This window comes from Thermobia domestica, chromosome 9 (genome assembly GCF_964235325.1).
Source record: "Thermobia domestica chromosome 9, izTheDome1.hap1.1, whole genome shotgun sequence".
Classification (NCBI taxonomy): domain Eukaryota; kingdom Metazoa; phylum Arthropoda; class Insecta; order Zygentoma; family Lepismatidae; genus Thermobia; species Thermobia domestica.
Genome location: NC_137462.1, coordinates 130723984 through 130748372, shown reverse-complemented (window position 1 = coordinate 130748372; position 24389 = coordinate 130723984).

The following is a 24389-nucleotide window of genomic DNA, read 5'->3' as shown; positions in this document are numbered from 1 at the left end:
AAAAAAAAAAAAAAAAATGCAAGCAAAATGCGCGTATTCCCATTTCACACTCCTACTATGGAGGAACCTCTGTTCAACAATCACGCAACGCCGCCATATTGGAAAACCAAATCCATCCATCAAAAACCACAAGTGGCAAAGCTCAATTCTTCATACGTAAGTATATACATATGGTAAGTATTATAGGTTAATTAATATTGACCATTTTCAATTATATAAATAAAAAAGTGCAAGGTAAATTCATAATTAATCTAATAGATAGTAAAAGTATAATTCATAATTAGGGTTTGGTCTCATTACGTAAAAATATATTATAGGTAACTATACGTAGTCTAATCACTGTACGTAAAAGGAAACACTCAATAGCTTACATACAAATTATCGAAAATCTAGTTACCCTTTTTCGCTGCAACATTACAAAAAGAAATCCCTAAAGAAAGGAAAATTTAATTATTTAGGGGGAAAAAATCACTGTAATTATTCTCATTACAGACAACACTGCAATATGGCCATAAATTATATACAATTGCAACAACAAACAACCAGGAAATAGTCAGCAAAATAGCGGGCGTGTGATCAAAGGTAAGTAACTTTCTCTTCTTACTTAGGTCACAATATTAAATAAATATACAAGTGTGCCGAAAATACCATTAACGTCCACGGCTACCGAGCGGCAAAATTCAAAGCGGGCGGGGCTAAAAACTCGTAATGGCAATGGCGCCAGTGCAAAGCTAATGTTCAATACAGTGCGGCAGTCGGTAATATACAAAGTAGACGGGCGGAAAAAGTATAAAGGGAACTCACATTACGGTCAGACAGTAATGGCGCCAGCGGCACCATCTGCCACGCGTTATCACTTCAATTACATACGTTATACTCTTTTCACAACTTCAATTACAAAAACTAATTACTTCAATTACATGCACCATACTCGATCATAATTTCATTTACACACGTCATACTCTTTCATGAGTTCAATTATATACGTCATACCCCTTCATGATTTCAATTACATACGTCATACCCCTTCATGATTTCAATTACCAAAACTCATTGCGCTAGCATACGTGGAAGGCGATATATGCTGCATGTTCCTACTGTTATCTGCGTCCTCCAACTTGTCCATGAAGAAATCATACTAATCTTATTTACTGCCTATTGCACCAATAAACTCACATCAAACGTTATTTACCAATATCATAAAGTGATTTTTTTAAAGGATAAATTAAGTTTGTAAGACAGTATAAAGTTACACAAGTAAACACTGTAATAATAACAATGCAATACAGTTTAGTATTCTATGTCATTCTCTATCTCAACATCTGTATTATCCTGAAGATGCTAATTAATTTAAAAAATGAGATGAGCCTCATTTTTTTCAAAACCAAGCGAAACCTTTTAGAATTCAAAATACAACGGAGCGTAAAGAAAACGAGGAAAATGATGACTGGTTATGGTTCAAAGTGTGTACTGACCATTAGACCGTTAAACTTTACATGCTGCAATGCTATTTTGTTTACTGCCCTATTCCTCGCAAGAGTGCAGTTAGAGCTTTTATTTAACCGACTTTAAATAAAATGGAAGTTTCAGTTTGATTTGTATGCATGTGTATTCGCGATTATATCGAGAATCGTAGGTCATATTTCAATGCGGTTTTCACTAGTCGAGAAACACTATTCACAAATAAGGTTTTTGTGTATAAAATATTTGAAACATTGTGATAATTAATAAATTATTAATTATAATTGTTTGTTTGAGGGGTAGAGAAAAAAGTAAATTTGTTCCATTTAAATTCATAGTATCCTGTAGGTTATGTAGCTCCGTAAGTCTCTGGAGTATTTTTGGTAGTTTACCAAATAGGAACATATACTTTTGACAGAGATCCAGACGATAATAAACCTGACTTCAAAAACACTAAAAAGGATAAAGAAAATAACTTTAAATAAAAATAACTGACTTTAAAAAACAATTCTAACTAAAAATCAGATATTAATAGTAAATATCGAATGAATGAAGATACGAATGAATAATAACCGAGTTCAAATAGAATTCATAGATAATAGTAATGAATCATTTACTCTTTTCAAGTGTTTTATTATTTTTATTATTATTATTATTATTATTATTATTATTATTATTATTTTCTACTTTGTAGTGTTTTTACTATTTCTGATTTCCAGTTAATTTCGTAAGTTTGAAATTTCAATACAGGTATATAAAAAAAGAAAACTTTCTTTACTCTTTAAAATGTCTATTGTCGAAATACCTACCTTCTTATTTTTGCTGAAAATAAAACTTAAAATGAAAACAAAATGATAAATGCAATTCTTTGTCACAATAATTAAACCAACAATTAAAAAGCCCATTAATTTTTCAAGGATTTCTTTATTTTGTATATTACGCGTTACTTTTTTAATTATTTTTTCATAATTTGTTCTTCAAGGTCCACAGATAACCAAAATCAAGTTCAATGTTGCAATCATAGCTCTAAGATGTTATGCTTTATATTGTTTTAGATTGCTCTATACTTAATTAATAGTACAAAGTACGAGTTAACACCGAGGAATTAAAATCCTTGTAGTAAAGACTGCACCTGGTCCCCTGCGTCCATCAAAAACACGTCACAAATTGTGCTAAGTGTAGTTGTCCACAATAACAAGACTGGATAGAGCTCTTCGAATAGAAACAGGTGTACTTTCTCCGAGACGAATTACCACTTTCACAACAACTTTTCGAGACGAGACAACTGTAACTCTTATCTTATGGATAACACTAACACTGATGAGTTTTTCACAAGGTATGTAACATAAATTTTTCGATTCTCGAAAAATTTTGAGAAATTCCAAATGAAAAAATGTAAATATATAAAAATGAGAAAATGTATAGCTAAATAAATATTCATTCAAAAAAATAAAAAGGAAATTGGTGAAGCCCAAGTTTTTCTTGATTTATATATTTCGATTTTGTCTCGAAAAAATCCGAAGTCCAGATTTTCCCACAATAATACTCTAGTGCTTTATACCCGGCATTTCAAAGGTAATCAACTTATTTGACGCCATTTGCAGTTATCCCTTTGCAGGTCCTTTCTTTATATGAAGCAGAAAGATCTCGGGATTCTTTATATGAATGGAGAAAGATCTTGGAATTTTCTCAAAATTTTTGTGTAACCCGTCACTTCAAAGTGGAACAAACCACAGCTGCTACGAATGCAAGATGGTGTGCCCACACATTATGATAATGGTTGCATAGTAACTTTCCAGGCCGTTCGATTGGCAGACGTGGTGCTCATGAATGTGAAGGTTGCAGTTCAGATTTAACACCATATGATTTTTTCTTTTTCATTTCGTGATGGTCTGAGGAAGTTTACAAAGGAAAACCTCTCAATTTAGATGTACTGGGAGTAACAATAGTTAACGTCATCAACGAAGTTCCAGAAAACATTTTGCAGGTTTTGTGTAACGTAACTTTCAACTTTGCGGTTCTATTGTTGCGAAATAAAGGTCGAATCTATTTCCCCCCTCCATATTACATTAGCTAGAAAGAGTGAAAAAAACCTCTACCGTAGCCACCAAGCTTCATTAGCTAATAAGTAGATTTCTTCTTGACAGTTTTGGTAAGCTATAACTAATATATTTAATACTACTTAATCAGACTTGACTTGATGTTGAGTTTAACGTCCCGTTCAGTAGCGAGGCGATATGAGACGTGGACCTACTGATTAACGTGGAATCCGAACCACAGGTCAGGGGAATCGAACCCAGAGATAAGTAATATCTTCAATAATAATATTTGAATATATTTGGTAATTGTTAAAGGAATTCGTACGTTGGAACAACAAACGTAAATTCTGATATTGTAGAAGTTCAAAAAAGTAACTGAACTTTAAACAACTTACAATATGGAGTTAAACTACTTTAGAATAAGTTTTAACATGACCCATTAAATTTTACAAATGAAAGAAAATAAATAAATGCAACGAAATAACCTTATAAAATGAAATCATATAGTGAACTATTTCAAATTAAAACAAATATCAAGAACTATGTAAATACAATATTTAATCAGTCAAAATTATTTTAATAATTATTAGACCCAAATGGAACATGTTAAACCCAAATGGAACTTACATAGGGATAGTTCCTTGCTCTGATTCTTATAGCACTTCATTTCGTATAGACTTTATTATTCAATACAAACATTTACTGTCTTCGTTCCGCTTTTAGAACTCGATCCGCTTTGTTTCCGCTTTTAGAACTATATATGCAATAGAACTATTACTTTGCCCAACCACGAAACCAGCCGATAAACATTCCAAATCAATATTTTGAATGCATTTATAAATTACTTTAAATATCACTCTTATTTCGATTTATATGCGATGTTAATGTGCTACCAATTAGAGGTCTTCACGGGCCGAAGATTTTAGCCTGGGCCCGGCCCGGTCCGGCCCGTGAACTTATAATGTGAGGCCCGACCCAAGTCCAAAATATGTTTTTGCATTTAGACCCGAGCCCGGTCCGAGCTCGTGTGATAATCAAATGAGCCAGAAATAAGCCCGAATTAGAGAAACGTAATAATTAACGTAAAGTTAGGCTCGGAAAGGTCCGAGAAATATGGTTGTATATTTAAAACTTTATGGCCCGATCCCGACCCGGGCCCGAAGTGACATATAATGTGTATCACCGAGTCCAGCCCACAAGTTCAGCCCGAGCCCGTGCAGACCTCTACTATCAATAAAACATATCTATTGTATAGACTTTAGTCTACCACCTTTGGAAATGTGATTCGTTTAAGAAAATGTGTTGGGAAGGCTTGTCCTCATGTCGAGTTGCAACAAAATATCAAAGTAAGCCTCAGTTACTATCTTTTTTAAATATACAGGGAGGTGGCAAAAATATGAAAACCCCCCGTGAAACGGATACTTACTATTAAAGCTGTCTCATAGCGCAGTGTGTAGGTGACACGGTTGTGTTTGCCCAGTTCAACCACTCGTATAGTCTCCTTAATATATGGCAAGGTTCATTTCTTATCGAGACAATGTTCTATGAATTTGACAAGGAAACATGTCAGAGTTGACAGAATTTCAACAAGACCAAATTATTGGAGTTCCGATAGTGGGTGTGCCATCACAAGGTAGCTGAAGTGTTTGGCGTATCACGAGGCACAATATCCAAAATTATACTGGCGTCCAGTAAATCTGGAAAAGTCTCATAGGACAATCACAAGTGTGCACGATTTTTTTTTCAGTGATAGAGAGCGACGAATATTGCAAGATATAGTGAAAATTAAGAAGTTGACAGTAGCAAAAGTGGCAACTGAAGTGAATATAGTGTTTAAAATCTCTATAAGCACCAAAAGCTCCATAAATGAAGCTCCACAAGGATGGTATTTATGAGCGAGCCGCTATTCCCAAACCTCTCATCACAGAGACAAATGCCGTGAAAAGGATAAAGTGGTACCAAGGTTACAAAGCTTAGACATTACAGCTCTAGAAGAAAGTCATTTGTTCAGATTAGTCAACAATTAAATCTGTTTTCCGATTTCTGGCCGAAGCTATATCTGGAAGACGCCATCCCAAGCTTACGATTCAAATTATTTGTTCTACGGCTGGGGTTCCGTCAAGACAGACAGTTATATCATAGTATTCTGTTAGTCCCATCGTTTCCTTGTAAAATCACGTCACTGGCAACGACTGTGTAACATTTTGAGCGACCAGATCGACCTTATGGTACAATGTCTGTTTCCTGATGGTGATGCTGTTTTTCAAGATTACAACGTCTCTATTCACACAGGTCACATCGTGCCGGACTGGTTTTCTGACCACCAACAGGAAGATGCACTCCTGCCGTAGCTTCCTTAGCCTCCTGTTCCCAATGTTACTGAGGAGCCCTTGTGGTCAATATTGAATAGAAATGCTCGAGCACGTTATCAACCACCATCATCGCTAAAGGAACTTACACAGGTTTAGCAAGAAGAATGGCACAATAGTACCCTGAAAACTCTACAGCATTGCATTTATCCATCTCAAGAAGACTGCAAGCAGTTCTGCATGCCAAAGATCACAACAAGCCCCGGTCTCATCTGTTTATATATACTAGCAAATCCGCACCTCCTCTGCAAGCGCAGGACGTCATCTATGTTGAAAATTTGATCGAGATCGGTCAGGTGGTTCAAGAGTTATTAACTTTTATTTATTTTTATATATATTTCTCCTTCCCTTTTCCTATCCCTAGGTTCTACCGTCAAAGGAATATGATTTAAAAAAAACACCCCAGGTCCGAGCCCCATCTATGTTGATAATTTGATTAAGATCGGTTCGGTGGTTTAAGCGTGATGAAGTCACAGTCACTTTTATTTATTTGTTTTTGAATATATGCAAAGGCACCGATCCTGGGGGCCCCGGACCCCCAAAGCTCATGTGGGCCTCCTTATTGTATTTATGAATATACAATATTCGGCATAATTTGAGTGCAATTTGTCTTAAAATCCTCATATATATACCTTCTGCATTTGAATGGGTCCCCCCAAATTTACAGATAAATCGCCGCCCTTGCATACATGTCTTTCCTTCCCCTTCCCTTCATTGTACTGTCGGAGTAAAATATTAATGAAAACATCCCAGTTCCGAACCGTATCTATGTTGAAAGTTTGATCGAGATCGGTCAAGTGATTCAAGAGTTATTAAGTTTTATTCATTTTCATATATTTACCCTCCTCCCCAACGGCACCCCTAAGTTCTAACATCAAAATGAAATAATACAAAAAACTTCTCGACTTCGAACTTCATCTATGTTGAAAATTTGATTGAGATCTATCCTGTGGTTCAAGTTATTAACTCACGAACATGGTCACTTATATTTTTATATTTATTGATTTTTGTATATCTCCTCCTCCTCTCCATTCCCTACGTTGTTCGGTCAAAGTGAAATGGTAAAATCCAACCCAAGCGCGAACGTCATCTATGTTGAAAATTTGATCGAGATTGGTCGTTTGGTTCAAGAATTATTAAGTTTTATTTATTTTGTTATAATTCCCCCTCCTCCTTCCCTAAGTTCTACCGTCAAAGCGAATAGCTAAAAACACTCCCAGGTCAGAACTGCATCTACATCAAAATTTTTTATCGAGATCGGTCGGTTGGTTCAAGAGATTTAAGTCACATAGTCACTTTCAATTTGGATCTGAAGTTTTTTGTTCACAGATATCGCTAGTAGTATATACAGTAGATTTTACTTCAGTTTCGTACAAAAGTAGTCATAGAAGAAAACCTTCAGTATTCTTTGAAGCACAATAAAATTATATACATGTTTTGAAACTTAAAGTTTAATAGTCCTTGTTTATACGAGGGGGAGTCAAATGAAAACCATAATTATTTTTTTTAAATATTATTTATTGGTCACACAGGGTACAGAAGTAAATCACTTTTCAACATAGTCCCCTCCTCGTTCAATGCAAGTCCGCCAGCGCTTCGCAAGAGCCTGAATACCTGCAGAAAAAAAGTCTTTTGGGCGACGGCGCAACCACTCGTGCACCGCGTTATGATGTGCCGATCCATGACTCATGTGTACACATGCTGCAATTTCGTCTATTGTCACACGGCGGTTTTCCAAAACGATGGCTTCAACGGCTGCAATGGTCTCTGGAGTCACTACGCGCCGAGCCTGGCCGGGGCGTGGAGCATCGGCCACAGACGTAACACCATTTGCAAATTTCCGGCACCATTCATAGATTTGTGGCTGTGACAAACACGCATCTCCATACTGAACCTTCATTTGCCTAAAAATGTCAATCGGTTTCACACCTTCACTTCGCAAAAACCGAATCACAGAACGCTGTTCCTCGCTGGTGCATGTGGCTAGTGGGGCTGCCATTTTGGAACTGTTGTTGCGCCGGTGTTTGTGCATCTGCCGGCTGCTGCCACCTAGGAGACATCCGGCATACTATCGTAAACAGGCATGCCAACTTACAGCTCACTGGCGCCATATGCGGATTTTTATTTCTATTTTTATGGTTTTCAGTTGACTTACCCTCGTAAGTTGTGGGGTAAAATATGACATCCGTCTGTCCTGATATCTCGGAAGCATATTGCCAAATACTGTACAAATTTTTCATTCGTAAAATCAAATACTGTACAAATTTCACTGTAATTTTGTAGTAGCCTTATGAATATAAACAATATTAGTGGGCTTTATATTGTATTCGTCTGAAGTCTGATCAACACTGCAGCGTCTTGCTTATTCAGACAATTTATATAGTGGGTAATATATTTTCTTTTCTTTAAAATGAACGGGAATTTTAATTGATTCGTTTTTCAAGTCTTACAAAGAATGAGTAAATGCCCATTGAATAAATACATATATAACATATGCCTCTTGATTTGTAACCAAAGCCATGTCCCCCCAAAAAGATGTTTGAATTACAAAAAGCAAAAATATACACTGTTGCATGTTAAAATTGCAACACTAACAAAGAAAGACACATGTGAGTGGAACGAATTTTTACAATAGATTTATTACTAGAAATGGTTCTGTAATGTACTTCCCAAAGCCAACCTTCCCAATTAATTTGAAGAAAAACATTTAGAAAATCAATTATGGTTATTTATTCCTGTATACGAATAAAGGATACAACACAAATTTTAGTTATTTTAATATGCAGCCTAGAATCCTGATTAAAATACATGATTAAGTCCACGATAGATATAGCAATATAGCATTAAGTTACGGTGCTTGATATTACCCTCTATTCACGTATTTTAACTTACTTCTTTCCAGCGTCCGCTGATTTAAAGAACAGACATTTAAACGCTTGGCCTTACGTACAATGTAATCACACATTTCTTGTGACTGCGAAGTCTTCCGTTTTTTAAGTCCTTGCGAAAAGTGGGAGAAGATATAGGGTGAAACGTGTGAGCTCTGTGTTGATCACGCTCTGGGTAGAAGGAAAGGATGGACTCGGAGGGAAATATTTGTTCTTCGTCTCGCGGGAGAAAGACTGACTCATTGTCTCAAGGCCGAGAGAGCTTCGAGATAGGTTCTTGAAAATTAATGTGTTTATTTTATGAAGCAGAAAATAAAATGCTTTCTTAATGTAGGCTACTTTACGATTTTGAAATTGAATAAGAACGGATGTATGTGAACATTATTCTTCTTTTTTTCTTTTCAAGTATTTAAGAAATGAATGAATATTCTTGAACTAATGTTTAAATAAATTTACCTTTGAAATATTGCTGTGAAAGTATGCACTTGAAACCAGTCAAATATGTATGTGTTACGCTTGTAACTAAACTAAATAATTGTAAAATGACAATTAATCAAAATGTCGCAAAAATTCAAATTTTACAAAGAGACTACATAAAAATGAATTTCTCTTGGTTTTACTAGCTTAATGCTAAGCATTATCGGGGTTCTAAGTCAATTGTCAAGTCATGTAAAATAGGTATAAGGCAGGGAACACGCTCACAGATTCAGTAATTCTGATTTTCGCTAGATTTGCGGGACCTCACGGATATTTTGAAGCTTCTTTATGAATATATAATTAGCAAATGTGCCTTCGGCATAAGATACCAAGGTTCAATTCTCGGTAGGATAGGAGCACGTGTGATTAAAATTCTACTTTGAACAGTATGTCTCCGTCTTAGTAGTGAAAATGATTGTGTAATGGATTATTCATTTGCTTTGGAAACAATCGATATGGAGTGCATACTTGAATTTCACTGCATCACTGAAAATATTATTAGTCCCTATTTTACAAATTGTTAAATATTAACTAAAGCTAGGTAAGTTTTCACAACAACTTATCCAACCGAATTGTTTGTACATAATCGATTAAGAAATTTAAACTGAAATGAAATCTTTGAGTTTTACGTCCCACGCTTATGCCGGCTAGGATAAAGAACACGGTGATTATGAGAAACGAATGGAATGAATAAAGTGGAAGGAAACGGCGAACCCCGAGGAAATCCACTCACACGGTGTTTGCCCACTACAAAATTCACGAGGCGCGAGCTGGGATCGAACCAAGGACCACATGCACCAGAGGTGAACGTTCTACCACTGAGTCAGCGCGGCTCCGATAAATTTAAAGTGAACAAGTGTTTCGAGTAGTCTTGGAAACATAAATTGTTTTCTATTTTCTGAATAACTTGAATTTTTGTGCTAAGTAATGTATTTAAAATTAAATTTGGTAATTCTGTGAGTAAAACATATAGTAATACCGGATATATGATTATGTAATATTAAATTCGTTGTCATTTTTTCTGTATTTTTTGTATCTCACACCAGAATTTAAAGAATGACTTCAAAGTAAAAGCTCACTTCAGGCTCCAAAGTCTGTTTCGAGGAGTGGAGTAAAATCCTGTTTCACTACTACTGCCCTTGTGACTACCATTTTATAGAAGTCTGATGCCGCCGGTGTTCATTACATAATTAAACCAAAATGACTACGAAGTTCAGAAGTATATATCTATCTTGTTAGATCAGTGTTTTGTGAAGCCTCCATGAGCTGCAACTAATGCCTGTATACATCCTCCCATCTAATTATGGAACTTAATCAGAAATCAAACTGCCTGCAGGAGAACAGTGACGAACAAGGTAATGACCAACCATATTCCGCACATGTTCAATGGGCGTCATGTCAGGTAAACGTCCAGACCAGAAAAAAAGTAGCAAAATCAACCGTTAATAGAAGGCTTTCGTATTACACGATACATGTGATCGGAGATTAATTTACTGAAATATGGCATGCTTAGTTGTCTGAAATATGACTCATGAAATTTACTGAAATATGACTCATATGATGTCATCAGTGGAAACAGGTAAAACCATTTCCATCTAAAATTCAGACGCAGGAACCTCGTCCACCATCTTAAAATATTGATCGAAGTTGTTGAGTGTAAACAGAAGTCTTTGTGATGAAAGGACTAATTTACTGAAGTGCTAGTGCTGAGTGCTATACACAGCAAGGAGAACAAACTGCGACCATTACGTTCGTCACTGCGAAGAAGCCAAACGACAGTTGCGCTACGTTCTCTAACAAGTGAAAACGAAAGAAGAAAGCAGCAGTAAAGTGAAAGAAGTGAAATATCACCTTGACAATCCAACATACAACAGAAATTACTTATTATTGGGTAAAGTATTCCTTTACCTGTTTCCCCTTTAAGTGTAGCGGTGTTGTTTTCACCCTCTTGGCTGAATAGACATTGGCTAAACAGGCAGTTTGAGATAAAGTCGCTGCTTTTCCAAATTACAGACTGACATCTTACGGATACCCAAACTATATTCTTCACATCTAAGCACAACTTTCATACATATTATAAAAGCAAAAATAGGACCCCTAGTTATCATCCACACCAATTACAAGAAGGGATTTCTCTGGTCTTTTTTGACTGTGATTCAATTTTTGGAAATGTGTTTCCTACAGAAACCTTCAGTGAGGGCTCGCTCTCCTTCTGGTTCACAGATGACAAATACAGGAAAGTTGGTTAGAACTCCGAAGAAGAGCAAGTAGCAGAGCAACAGTGTAAATGAAGCCCCACTCGATCCCACTATCATTCCTTCCCAGAGTGAGTTGAACAGTGAGCCCAAGAGAATTGAATTGAATAAGATATTGAATTCAATTGAATTGGTGCTCCCACCAAACCTAGCCCAAAGAAGAAACCCTCACATTCATTTGTCATCAGAGGAGTAGGCACAGATTGTTCTATAATCAGATTCAAGATAGACATCACAACATATTTTGAATGGCATGAGGTCACAGCACCCTAAAACTTCTCTTTTCTTCCAAGTCAAAAGAAATAAAGAGACTGATAGATATGAAGGACTACATTCACAAAAGAACCTCCAAGCTGAAGGATCCCGAACTACTGCACGCCAAACTCCCTGTTGAAACTTCTAACAGAACAATCACCTTATCCACATGTGTTCCAATCTCTGCATCTGTTTCAGATGAGAAGAACTGCACACCCAGAAGTGCAATGTAGCCATTAACAAGAATTTCAATAACACCTGCAAGTACAACATACCATCATATTGGTAGCAGCACCAGTCACAGATCTAGCCAAATACTACAAGCACCAAATTGATCCCCAATATCATCAACCTCACGCCAACTGCCACATCCTGCTTTAATCTTTGTAAGGTCCGTTCAAGCCGAAAGCCGCAGAACGCTCCAATAAAATCATAACTGAAGAATCCATTAAAGAAAAAGCAAACATTGCTATTGAAGAAGGCACTCTCTGAATTATGAAGTGAGTAATGGCGATTTTAGCTATCGAAGTGGATCCTCCAATCAATTTACTTACTCATTCATTCTATTCAGAAAACTTCTAATCAAATTTTCCACTCATACATGAACATCATCCTAAAAACTCAAAGTAGCATACCCCATGCCAAAAGAACACACAAATCCTCACCACAAACGGAAGCTCAACATGCAAAATCACAGAAGAACATTAATCCCAATATGTACACACAAAAAAAGACGTACTGTGTCAACACAAAAGCATAACAATTACACGCACACACATAAAAAATATGTTTCGGCTAATATTATATTCACTATAATACATAGGTGCATCTATTACACAGGCATACCTTATGACTAACTCCGCGTCAAGACACATCCTGTAGATGCATCCTGTAAAGTGAAGGAGAGGAGAAAGAACATGGCAATATAAAAAGAGGAATTGAACAACATTGACTGAAGATGAGTGAATGCGGATCGCGGCGACAACGATTACACAAAAAGAAGCCTGAAATTGTCATACAAGTTTTTCACATCTATTTATCCAAGATTAAACACCCAACAGGACAATAAGGCACCATCAACCCAAGAAAATAACACCCAAAGCAAAAACCGTCCTTACAATGTACTGGATGAAGTAGCAAAAATACTAAGAAAAAAGAGTGGCCCAGTAAATAAAGGGTTGTGAGCTCAAATAATTTATAAAAAAACTGAAAATTTCAGGATTTGCTTTTCACGTTATGTGAAGTAACATACTAAAAATTGCGGAAAATCGCATGTATGCGTCATCCTCAAAGTGGCGGACAAAGATGGCGGCCAGTCGATATGATTATAGTTCGCAATTTTGGGCGTAGTTCAGAAACGAAAAGATGTAGATCATTTGAGTAAAATTATTTGAACTCTAGAAAGATCTAATTTCAATTCTAAGTATAAAAATTTTGAATCCAAGAACTTTTAAAGAATTTACATCTATTTAAACTTCATAAATGTGGGGATTTTAGCCCTTACTCTGGTAGTTTATGTAAAGAATACTCTTATGGATACAGAAATAGACGTTAAATATTTTAATATTTTTAATAAAGTATTCATTATCTATAATTTAAGGAAAAGCTCGTTCAGATCGTACGAAAATGAACTGAGATTTTTAATTTTGAAAGAGATTAGAAAAGATGACATTATAAGAGTTCATTAATTACCTTGCCGATTGCATCAGCAAATAAGCCATTGTCATTGACATATGGGTTTTCTAGAGCTGATGTTCGTCACCATCTAAATCAGATTCGTCTTCTGGTTGGCCGTTGGCACAGGAACTTCCTTGGCAGAAAGAATGCACAATACTTTGAACACCTGAGATAAGCTTTTTTACACTCACATGTTGCTCGTTCACAATCCTTTCTTGTAGTTATTATGCACCTACAGGCAAGTAAGCTTAGAACTTTGGCTGAAGCTGGTGGTAGCTCTGCGGGTACTGGAATTCGCAAATCCTCTTTGACACACCAACCCCATTCGGTTGGGTTCATACTTCGACCATTCCACTCCTGGACTTGGAGGAACACTCGAAGTGAATGCTGTGCAGCTGTCGCGCTAGTAGGGGGCAAAGTGGCCAGTTGAAATGTGAAGACAGCTTTCTAAAGACTTTCTCGCTATAACAAAATATGTCTTACACTGACCAGGGAGGACACGCTTCCTCCCCCATACAGGCGAATAAGAAATGCCTCTCTAATCTCGACCGCTTTGTCACGATTGAGATTTGGTTGGTTGAAGACGCTTACTAAGTTGCACAATTCTTTATATTTTTGAAGTATCTTGAATGCTGCCAACTTTCCTCTTCTGAATATAGTCGAGGTCATGTCACAGCCTGTTGTAGCATGAAAAAAGAGAAAGCAGTCTTTTAGTGGTCCGAGAGTTTCTTGAATTTTAACAATTTCGTAGCATTTCCCCTCAGTTTTGCTTCTCTGTGGCCTTAACAGAAACAGCGACTGCTCAGGAAATCTAGCAAGATTGTTAAAAGGTCAGAATCAGATCCAACAACAGCTACAGATTTCCAGTTTATACTTTCTTCCATTGCCGTTGGGCAGGCTAACATATCGGCATCTCCTTCTGCTTCATATACGGCTATCTTTACTTCTTCCAAGACTGTTTTCATCATTTGAACCAATCTAGTTTTGTTCTCTGAGTTTCTCAAGAACTGCGCTTTATCTGTTGTGACTTCCATGGTAGAATCAATGCAGACATTTTCCCAAAGCTCTTTGCTGTCTTTCGGCATTTTTCGTGTCTAATTGTAATTTGTATCCATCAAATACAACGGCACTACAAGGTGAAAAATGTCGCTTGACATAATTCACATACTTAACACAGATTTGCTGGTATGTGTCACTTTTAGCTCATATCATTGCGTGAAGAAGGAATCTTCCATCTACGACGTACGTAATACCTTCTGGTGTTTAAACACAAGACATCAGTAACTGGACTATATTTACTGTAGTTGATTTGGCATTCTTGCAAATGGAGATGTTATCATACAAGGAAGGTGGCATTGGCGCTAATTCATATTTCAAATGCTCACGAAGATCTTCACTTCGCTTAATTACAGCTGCGATTCTGCTGAAGAGCTGCAACGGCTTTATAACAATCGTCTCTTCTTTGATGTTGACAGTATTGTAGGTGGCCGAGATAGGGACGACTGTTTACTTTCTTTCTAGCTTTACGGATCCGTAGAATCCTCCAATCATTCTCTGAACTAACGTTTCCCCAACACTCCTCGCTTGATCGCAATTTGTTTCTTTGTCTGCAACTAGGCATGTAGCAATGTTCTTGAGTAATACCTTTTGAGCTGAGTTTTCGAAAAGGTCGTGAACAGACAACCATTCTGAGAATTTCTTCAAGTGTTTATCATCATGAGATGAACATGAGGACCTTAGCTCAACGTGCCGCTCACATAACACGAACTGTTTTCCACAAAAGTCCTCTAGAACTTCTGTTACAGTAACAGTACTTGGAAATGATAGGATCCATCTTGCTAACGTAGAGTATGTTAATCCCCGATCTTGAATTAATCCAATAGAAATTTTCATAAACTTCATTAAGGATTGTTCGATAAATCATATCAGTGGGAACTCCGCTCCAGAAGGCCTCTTTTCTGTGAATTGTGAAGTATCCTTGAGTTGTTAATTTATTGTAATCCTCTGGTTCCATAGTTGCCTCTAAGGCTTCCATCTGCTGAATATAGTGATGGGCACGCATAGATCTTAGATTTTGTCATCTCCTCAGTGGCTTGTAAATGGCTTTCTAACTGAATGTAAACAGCGAGCAGAGTCAAGAAGTGAGCTCTCAGTGATGTTGAGTAGGCATGACCATTCATCATTTTCACTACTGTTGTCTTAGCGTACAGGATACACAAAAGTTCCTCTATACCGCTTCCTGACATAATGTATCCAATCGTGCCTAGAAATAACATAAGTAAGTGGAAACCTCCTAAGCGCACTACAACTTAGAACAAGTCAGAAATTTCTTCAGCTGCACGTACGATTTCAACAGCTTTCCAGTATAATGGCTGATCGAATGTCACAACACATGTGCTCTGTTCAATTTTCTTGCACTCTTTTACTGCATACAGAAGAGTAGAATAGATAGTACTGATAGTTGATGCTAAATTATTGAAGAAAGACTGAGGCACTACATTGCTTATATCAAAAGGAGAATTTTGACCCTTGTAAATGGCGTGCATTTCACCATTCAACAATGGTTGTGACGTAGCTTTTACAAGATTCATTTCTATTCAAAGGTTGTTTGAGAATTCTTCAAATTTGAGTCCAGGAATTAGAGTCCCATCTGGAGTAAAAACTTGATTTCGATTCTCTTCAAGTCGGTTTTTGCATTCTCTTTGTAAAGAAGTAATTTTTGTTTGCCGAAAGAAAACAATTTCTGCTGCTGGAGTTCGCAGATGCGGGACCAATTTCAGTCCTTACCTCAAAATAAGCAATGTTGTTTGAAATCGAAAGTCGAAGTAGATGCTTTTCTAATTTTTCTCGAAGTACTTTGTACGTTAGCTTCTTCATTGCTTGCGGATTTCTCTTTGGAGTATTTGATTACCTGATTCTCATTAATATAGTTTGTTTTTTTTCGGCAAGTGACATGTAAACGATTTTTTTCAGCACTACGAAAATAACTTTCTAGCCCATTATTGCGAAACACACTAGCTTTGATAGTATTTGGGAGACCTCTAGCAACGGTCACAACCTCTCCTTCCTTGAGTGATGTTTTGCAGATTACACATTCTCTGGATTGCATAGCCTTTCTGCCTAATGACCCCGTTAGGATCTCTGCAATGACTGGGAGACAAGCCGAAGCCCAAGAAAACTGAACTTGATCGGGGAAAAATATTCACATTCACGGAAAAATAAATTTCAACAAATGAAACACACACAAAATATAATTCACTATTGATAGACTTTTCTCTACCACTATACAGTTATGCCATTATATTACTTTTAAAGTCAAAGAAACAATGACTGTGAGAATTGCACATTTGAAAATAAAGCACATTCACAGTTTCAGCTCAAAATCTGAGGAGAGAGGTAGTAATTGCAACTAGAAGATTAACAGAAAAGTCCTTACTTATATCTGTAATAAACCTCCTTAATATTTCGGAAAGGATAAATATATAAAATTTGTGGCATAAAAATCTATCGACCATTCTTTCATCATTGCAAGAGCTTCATTACATTGTTTAAAACTCAAACTGCTTCAAAACTAAATATCTCAGTTAATTTTATCCGGTTTGAACGAGATTTCTTTTATATTGTAGGTAGTAAATAGCTCACTAAAATAACTGAAACGTATAAAATCTATTTTTCAAACGTATAAAATCTATCTATCTTTAGGAAATTTTTGTACAACTTGACAGGGTAAGGGCAAAAATTCCTATATTTTTGAAGATTAGGTGGATGTCAATTTCTTAAAAGTGATTGTATTCAAAGATTTTATAATTCAAAGATTATAATTGAAGTTAGATGCCTTTGGAGTTCAAATAATTTTACACCAATGATCTACGACTTTTTGTTTCTGAACTACGTTCAAAATTCCGAACTATAATCATATCGACTGGCCGCCATCTTTGTCCGCCATTTTGAGGATGACGCACACATGCACTTTTCCGCTATTTTTAGTATGTTATTCTATACAACTTGAAAAACCATTCCTGAAATTTTCAGCTTTTTATAAATTATTTGAGCTCAGCCTCATTTTTGGCCATTTATTTACTGGGCTAGAGGTGGAAAATCTACCTTAATGATGCTAATGAAGAAAAAGAATACAGATTGAAGTTGAACTCCTGAAAGCACAAGCGCCACGTAATTTCCTTTTGACCTAACAATGAAGAGTGATATACAATTACCATCTTTTGGAATCGTTGGATATACATAAGTCTACGTAAAATCCGATATATTGAAACATTTTGTTTTAAAGAAATACGAACCTGCCAATGACTTACATGAATGTGGTTATCGCAGAGGGCAAAGGCAAACTGAAATAACAGCGACTTGTTTTTTAAACTATCAGACAACTTTTAAACCTCTGTCCATACCGCTATAAAATCTGGCACGTACTTGGGGTGTTTCTGTTTCAGAAAATATTGTTGAAGTTAAGAGTTCCTTTTCAGTACAACGGCTATGTGGAAAGTGCATCTATGTTTTCAGCGCAATCTAAACCACCGCAGTGCGTTAAATTCTCTCCCATCCGAAATCGGACCGGGACCATGTGCACCAAAGTTTGAGTGAATATGTATATGTCGTGCACGTACTACATTAATTTAATATGATTGATGCAAGAGGAAGCTAAAGTATTCCCCGTAGTTAAATGGGAGTCGAATTAGATGATTTCCCCAAAATACGTGTATTTTCTTGAACTGAGATATAAAATGAAGCTAGTGTTAGCTATTATGAACTGCAGCTCACCTTTATCAATTGAAATGTATCTCCACTTCGGGAAAAGTTATGTATAGGCAAATTAGGGGAAGCTCATTTCGGACTGTGGTAATCATCTGGTCTACAAATATTTACACAAGATAGTATCAGTACCCATCTACAGTGTTTTGGCAATTATCTTAACTTGGTTAAAATGATTATATTTACCATTGTCTGAGATAAAATTTATTATGGACAGGACCGTAACTTGTGGGGGAGCAGGGGAACATCCCCCCAAGGAAGCTCCTCGTCTTTCGAAGGGGGCCACTTTAAGACAAAATTATCTTACTCCATATACGATACGAACATGAAATTATAAATGAAGCATCAAACAGGTTCAATACATTACATAAACAAAACAGCACACAAAAGGTAAATAAAACAAAAGTTAATCATAGGCTCATTTCAGTAAAAAATATCTACTATTATGGGCCCTAGAAACAATATTTATTCGTATGACTTTGAGATTTGTCAGAATTGTCCCCTTAATTAATTTGTCAAGTATGGAACGCGCCCAGGGGCGTGACTAACTGCCCCGCAGACCTTGTCGTTCGGGAGGGCCCATGGGCTATGGGGAGCCATAAAGAGTAAGAGAAAGATGGAAGGAGGTGGCCCAAGAATTAGAAAAACAACTTTTTCTAGGGGCCCAAATACGCGTATTAATGCTTGCCCCTCCAGAAAAAAATTCTAAGTTACAGCGCTGATCATGGATACTAACCATTTCGATAAAATGTCTCATGTTCCATTCTAAGCTGCGTAAAACATTTTAAATAGCTCTTCATTTGAAGAAAGTGATTTAAAAGTGAATTCGATTTTTTATATAAAAGAAATAACTATTCTCAGCAACGTCAATTATTCTTGCCTAAGTTCGGTGTGCATCTAAGGCTTTCAAGTGTCAGACAGCAATTTACTAAGGTATCGACTCTGTCAAAAGTTATATAGAGAGGCCACTTTTAGGGAGTTCGAACACTTGTAAATTTAAAATTATGCTACCGAGCTTCCTGGGCTAAAATTCGAAATATTAATGAATTAGTAATGTTTTTCGTTAATCTAATCTCTAATCGTCCGAAGAATATATAAATCATGGTTCATCAGCTTCTCACTCAGACTATGATTTCAGACTCTTCGTTGATCTGTATTCAGCTTTCCTAGGAAAACAAGAAAATCTTCTTTAGTACGGAGGAGTATGTAGCACTGAGTTGTTCGCGGACCATTGAATCGGATCAACACTAATTTATAGTGCCGTAGTAATTGGCTCAGGTTCAGTTATGACATCATGACATGAGGTAGGAAATTCTGTAGGATCATGCACCAAGGGAAGGAGGACTCGAGACATCACAAACACTCGTGGAAACGCTGGACTGTAAAGAAGGATACAGTGAGCTTATCGAGTATTGCAGGATTTTTGGGAGATTACCAGTAGACAAAGCTGTAATACGAAGGTCGTCTTGTTTCTGCGATGATCCGTACTCAAACATCGAAAACACTATGAAGCTGTCCAGGATACACAATTGAAATCTTATAAGCCATGAAGTGGAGTTTAGAGGGTATATGTTTCTCCAATTCTATATAAACGGCGGGAACATCATTCAACACATTGTATTTTAAGCGAGTGCCACACTTTTCATGTACTATTTGTTTCATTTCACCATATTCACGCACGGTATCACATACTATATCATCAAAAAGTTCACATTGTAACTAAAAGATATGGACTTTAGTATAGTTAGTAGTAGCATCCAAAATATTCACCACAGAGGAAACACCAGTCGAATGACGGAAAGGAACAGAGTCTGGCAAAGTACGAAAAGCTTGTTCAAAATTCCGAGCTGTATCCAATTTAACATATACATAGAAGTCTTCGTTGTGTAATTGAATTGCAATCACTTTGTTCATCAGATCGGAAAAATGTTCATTTAACCATACATGTATTTCAGCCGGTGACGGTCGTAATTGTCTAAAATTTCTGTCAAACTCAATTTTAACGTGTTTTGTCGAGTGGTACTACTTGGCACAATTTCCAGTAATTAATACTACTACACAGTCCTAAGCACAGGACAAAAAAGAAATAGAGGAAAAAGAAACAAATGAAACACAGGATATGCTTGCACGGAGCTCACAAAATCACCTCCACACACCATGAGAACTCATGGTGAACTTCCACTGAGCAACCGCGCCATAACATGCTGAGACTTGCATGCAGTATAAGAAAAGAGCTGTATTGTTTCAACTCTAGCATCAGCTTCTCGGAAACTACTGCTGCGTCCAGTTAGAACTGTGGCTGTGGAAAGAACTTATTCCACAATGAACCGAATTGTTTGTGTAGAAACAAATCGTCTCACCGCAAATCACAACAATATGCTGATGAAGATTTCAATTGAAGGTTCCGCTATCCCGAGTACGCAGGCTGAAGAAGGTGGTGCCGAAAAGAAATTCCGTAACTTTATGTTAAGAGCATACCAAATCTGGATTATGAACCTACGAAAAATTTGAATTCTGTGATATGCTGTGTATTAGGTTTATAAAATTTAATATTTGTAGTAATGTTCTATTAAGTGTTGATTGATATTGTAGTCTGTAGTTTGACACATGAATCTTTTCCTACATGAAATTTGAATGAAATAGTTTTCTTATTTTAAGACAATAAATGGAGCTTACTATGTGTGCTTATTATCAGGATTCCAAATGGGCCAGAACGAACCGGAACTGCACTCCGATTGTAGAACTAATTAGATTGCTTTAATTTGTAATTGTAAATAGACAATTAATTATAATGGTAGTTATATATGGTGTTCATTGGGCAAAACACTCCAAAAATAAAGATTCATCTTACTGGTTAGACTGGAGAAATGGTTATAGTTCCTTTTTCATTATTATTTGGTCATGAAACAAACGCTTGACATATATCCAACCCCTATATACAACAGTGTCTTGTTGGAATGTATAACGCGTAGGATATGGTGCTTTAGTTTTTTTTTAAATTTCAACGCTTCCAGTGTACCACAAAAATGTAATAAAGAAATAATGGCCATGTTTTTTTTTTTTAATATTCAATTAGAACTGGACAATCTACAAAATATTTCCAATTGATCAGTGAAAATGTCATCTTTCTAGAGCCTGTAGTTTCCGAGATCTCATTGTCGAAAGGGCTGACCACAAACATATAAACGTCAATAACATATAGTTTAAAAGAACTCGGAAGATGGAAGCACAATTCATATTCATTGATTTTAGAGGAGGCTTATTAAAATACAAAGGCTTTGAACAACAATTTTATATCATAAACTTTATGAAAAAGATCTAGTTGACCAATTTATTTAAAGTACTCGTACTTAAAAATGTTTGTGTTTGTTAAACGTGAAATCACACATAATCGTAACTGAAAGATTTGAAAGTCATAGTTATACGTTGGAGCTCGGGGATGATACGGCTTTTCTGGCAACGGCAAATACCATTCAACGCATCAACCACATTCTTCAAACTGCCATCGATGCTTTCCTTCAGTGGTGTGATACGTGGCGCCTCAAGCTTAACGCCAATAAAACTCAAGCCATTATCTTTCTACCACCAGGCAAACGCAGTCGGGTCCATCGCAATCCCTCCAACCTCAGTATTGAGATTGCAGGTACACTACTTGCTGCTAATCCCACAGTCACGTACCTGGGCATCATCTTCGATTCACATCTGAAATGGTCTGCTCATCTGAAAAGTCTTGCTCTAAAAGCAACCAACCGACTGAACTTACTTCGACGCCTAACTGGGACTACCTGGGGACTGAAACCTAACATCCTACTTAACACCTACAAGGCATTTTTACGTCCTGTTTTGACTTATGGCTTTACAGCCTGGCTTTCCGCACCCGAGGCATACTACCGCCGACTCCAAATTCTTGAGCGCCACGCCCTACGCCTTGCCTTCCAAATTAAATTACCCAGCCCTACCCGGGACTTATATGACAGAACACCTTTTCCACACATTCTCTATCACCTAGAAGACCTCAGACTCAGGTACATTACAAAGCGATTCCAGACTCACCATCCGTTGCTCTTTGATGCTATGCACCACGAAGCCACTCTCCGCAAACCATCAACAATTCTCCGGCATTCTCCACTCTCTCTGCTGTTTACTCTGTTCCACTACGTTCTCCCACCAAATAGTCAAGACTTTCAACTTCTTGAAGACTTCCTCACTGCACTCCCCCCACTTTTCATCACTCCATCTCATGTTGCACAGTGACTTCCCCGCACTAACAGGGCTCCCTTCGTCTCCATTGCGTCCAGAACAGCCCCTGGACAGAAGATAACACTCATTCGTCTCTCTAACCCTCTTCTCTGTATTGTATTGTGATGTCAAGTGCACCTCATAGTTTCATTTTCATTTTCACTGATGCCCTGCTCTCTCCACTCTCATGTTGAATTGCTCGCCAGTGTACATTTCCTTTTCCAGACCTGATGATTATGGTTAAAAGCCATAATGTCCTCTAATGATAATGAAGTTCAGATATAATAAAGTTAATAAAATCTCCTTTGCCTGACGACAATAGCCTAACACCTAAAGTTCCTGTCAACTCTGCATCCCAAATAAAGGGCGTAACCCTTTGGGTGGGTGCTAGCTGCGGCTAGCAAAAAAAGCGCTTTTAATTGCTATTGTAGCATTTTAATAGACAGATTGGTGTCCAGGTTTCGCTAAATATGTCGTTGTACCTAGGTATATATGTTTATATTAAGTGCTGGAGATATATGTCCTTGTTTCATTTTTCAGTGTTTGCAATTTGTGAATATTGCGTTAAATGATATATAGATAAAATGAGATCAATCTGATAATGCATCAAACTTTTCCTGTGTTTGGTTTTCACTTGAATCCAAGAACACAATCTTGTTTCAACCAATCATATGTATAGTGAAGAGTGACATGACAACCGAAATTTCATTACATCCTAAATAGGGTTGTAAATAAGAGTATATTCTGATCCAAGAATTCTGACACCCAACAAATATTTCCTCATGCAGTAGACGTATCTGCCACTGAGTCTCGACCTGAAGGATAAGAATCGCTTACCTAGAGGCGATTTAAATGTTTTTGTATTACAAAACAAGCAACAAGAAAATTTACTTTCGTTGTTTAAAAAGTAAACATATGTTTAAGTGCATATATGTTTGAAGGGCACGTATCTTCCCTCCTTTTTTGTTAAAGGGTTATCTTAAAGGCATGTATGTAAAGAGACTGTGCATACATACTATTATATGTTCATTGATATGGGAAAAGCAGTTGTTTTACCAATGTTGAATACATACAGTACTTTCAAGTAGTAAAATGTTTCCTTCTACATACAGTTATCATGTCAAAATACATATATACTTACTATGTAAGTTTTCTCTGAAAAACGTAAAAAGCAGGCACAATGCTCAGTCGTAAAACACTCACAATGCGATTGGTTCCTTGTTCGATCCTAGGACATGTTAGTTTATGGAGACATCGTATTCCAGGGTTCCCAGTTCCCTTTCACATTCTTATTTCACAAATTCTTACATAATTACTCACTTCCATGAACAATCCGTCCTATTTAGTCTAAAGCGAAAAGATATGGGCCATTAAATTAAGATTTTAATTTTAATTTTTCAAAAAGTAGAAACGAAAACAGCTGTGAGTATATTGTAAGTATCTTTATTATAAAACAAGACTTCTCAGTCTGTCAATCACGCTTCTGAAAGTTCACAGTCGTTCTAATAGTTACCGCTAGCTGAGTTGCCACGTATGGCAAGATAGCCCCCCCACTTTAGAAAATTGAAACAACGACTAGGTCATTCGTTTGTACTACGTTTGTACCGTTTGTACCGAAAATATTTTCGTTTGTACCATTTTCCTTATAGGGTTACTTGAGAGGTCGACTGGGGGGGCTATCTTGGCGCCAAGATAGCCCCCCCGTATCACAGCACAAAAATTTGAAATACACCATTCGAAAGCAAATCGTTTGTACCGTTTGTACCGAAAAAAGTTTTGTTTGTACCCTGATAGTTTTCGAGAAACAGGGATGACAATCGGGGGGGCTATCTTGGCGCCAAGATAGCCCACGTATCACAGCACAAAAATTTGGAATACACCATTCGGAAGCAAATCGTTTGTACCACTTGTACCGAAAAAAGTTCTATTTGTACCCTGATAGTTTTCGAGAAACAGGGGATGATA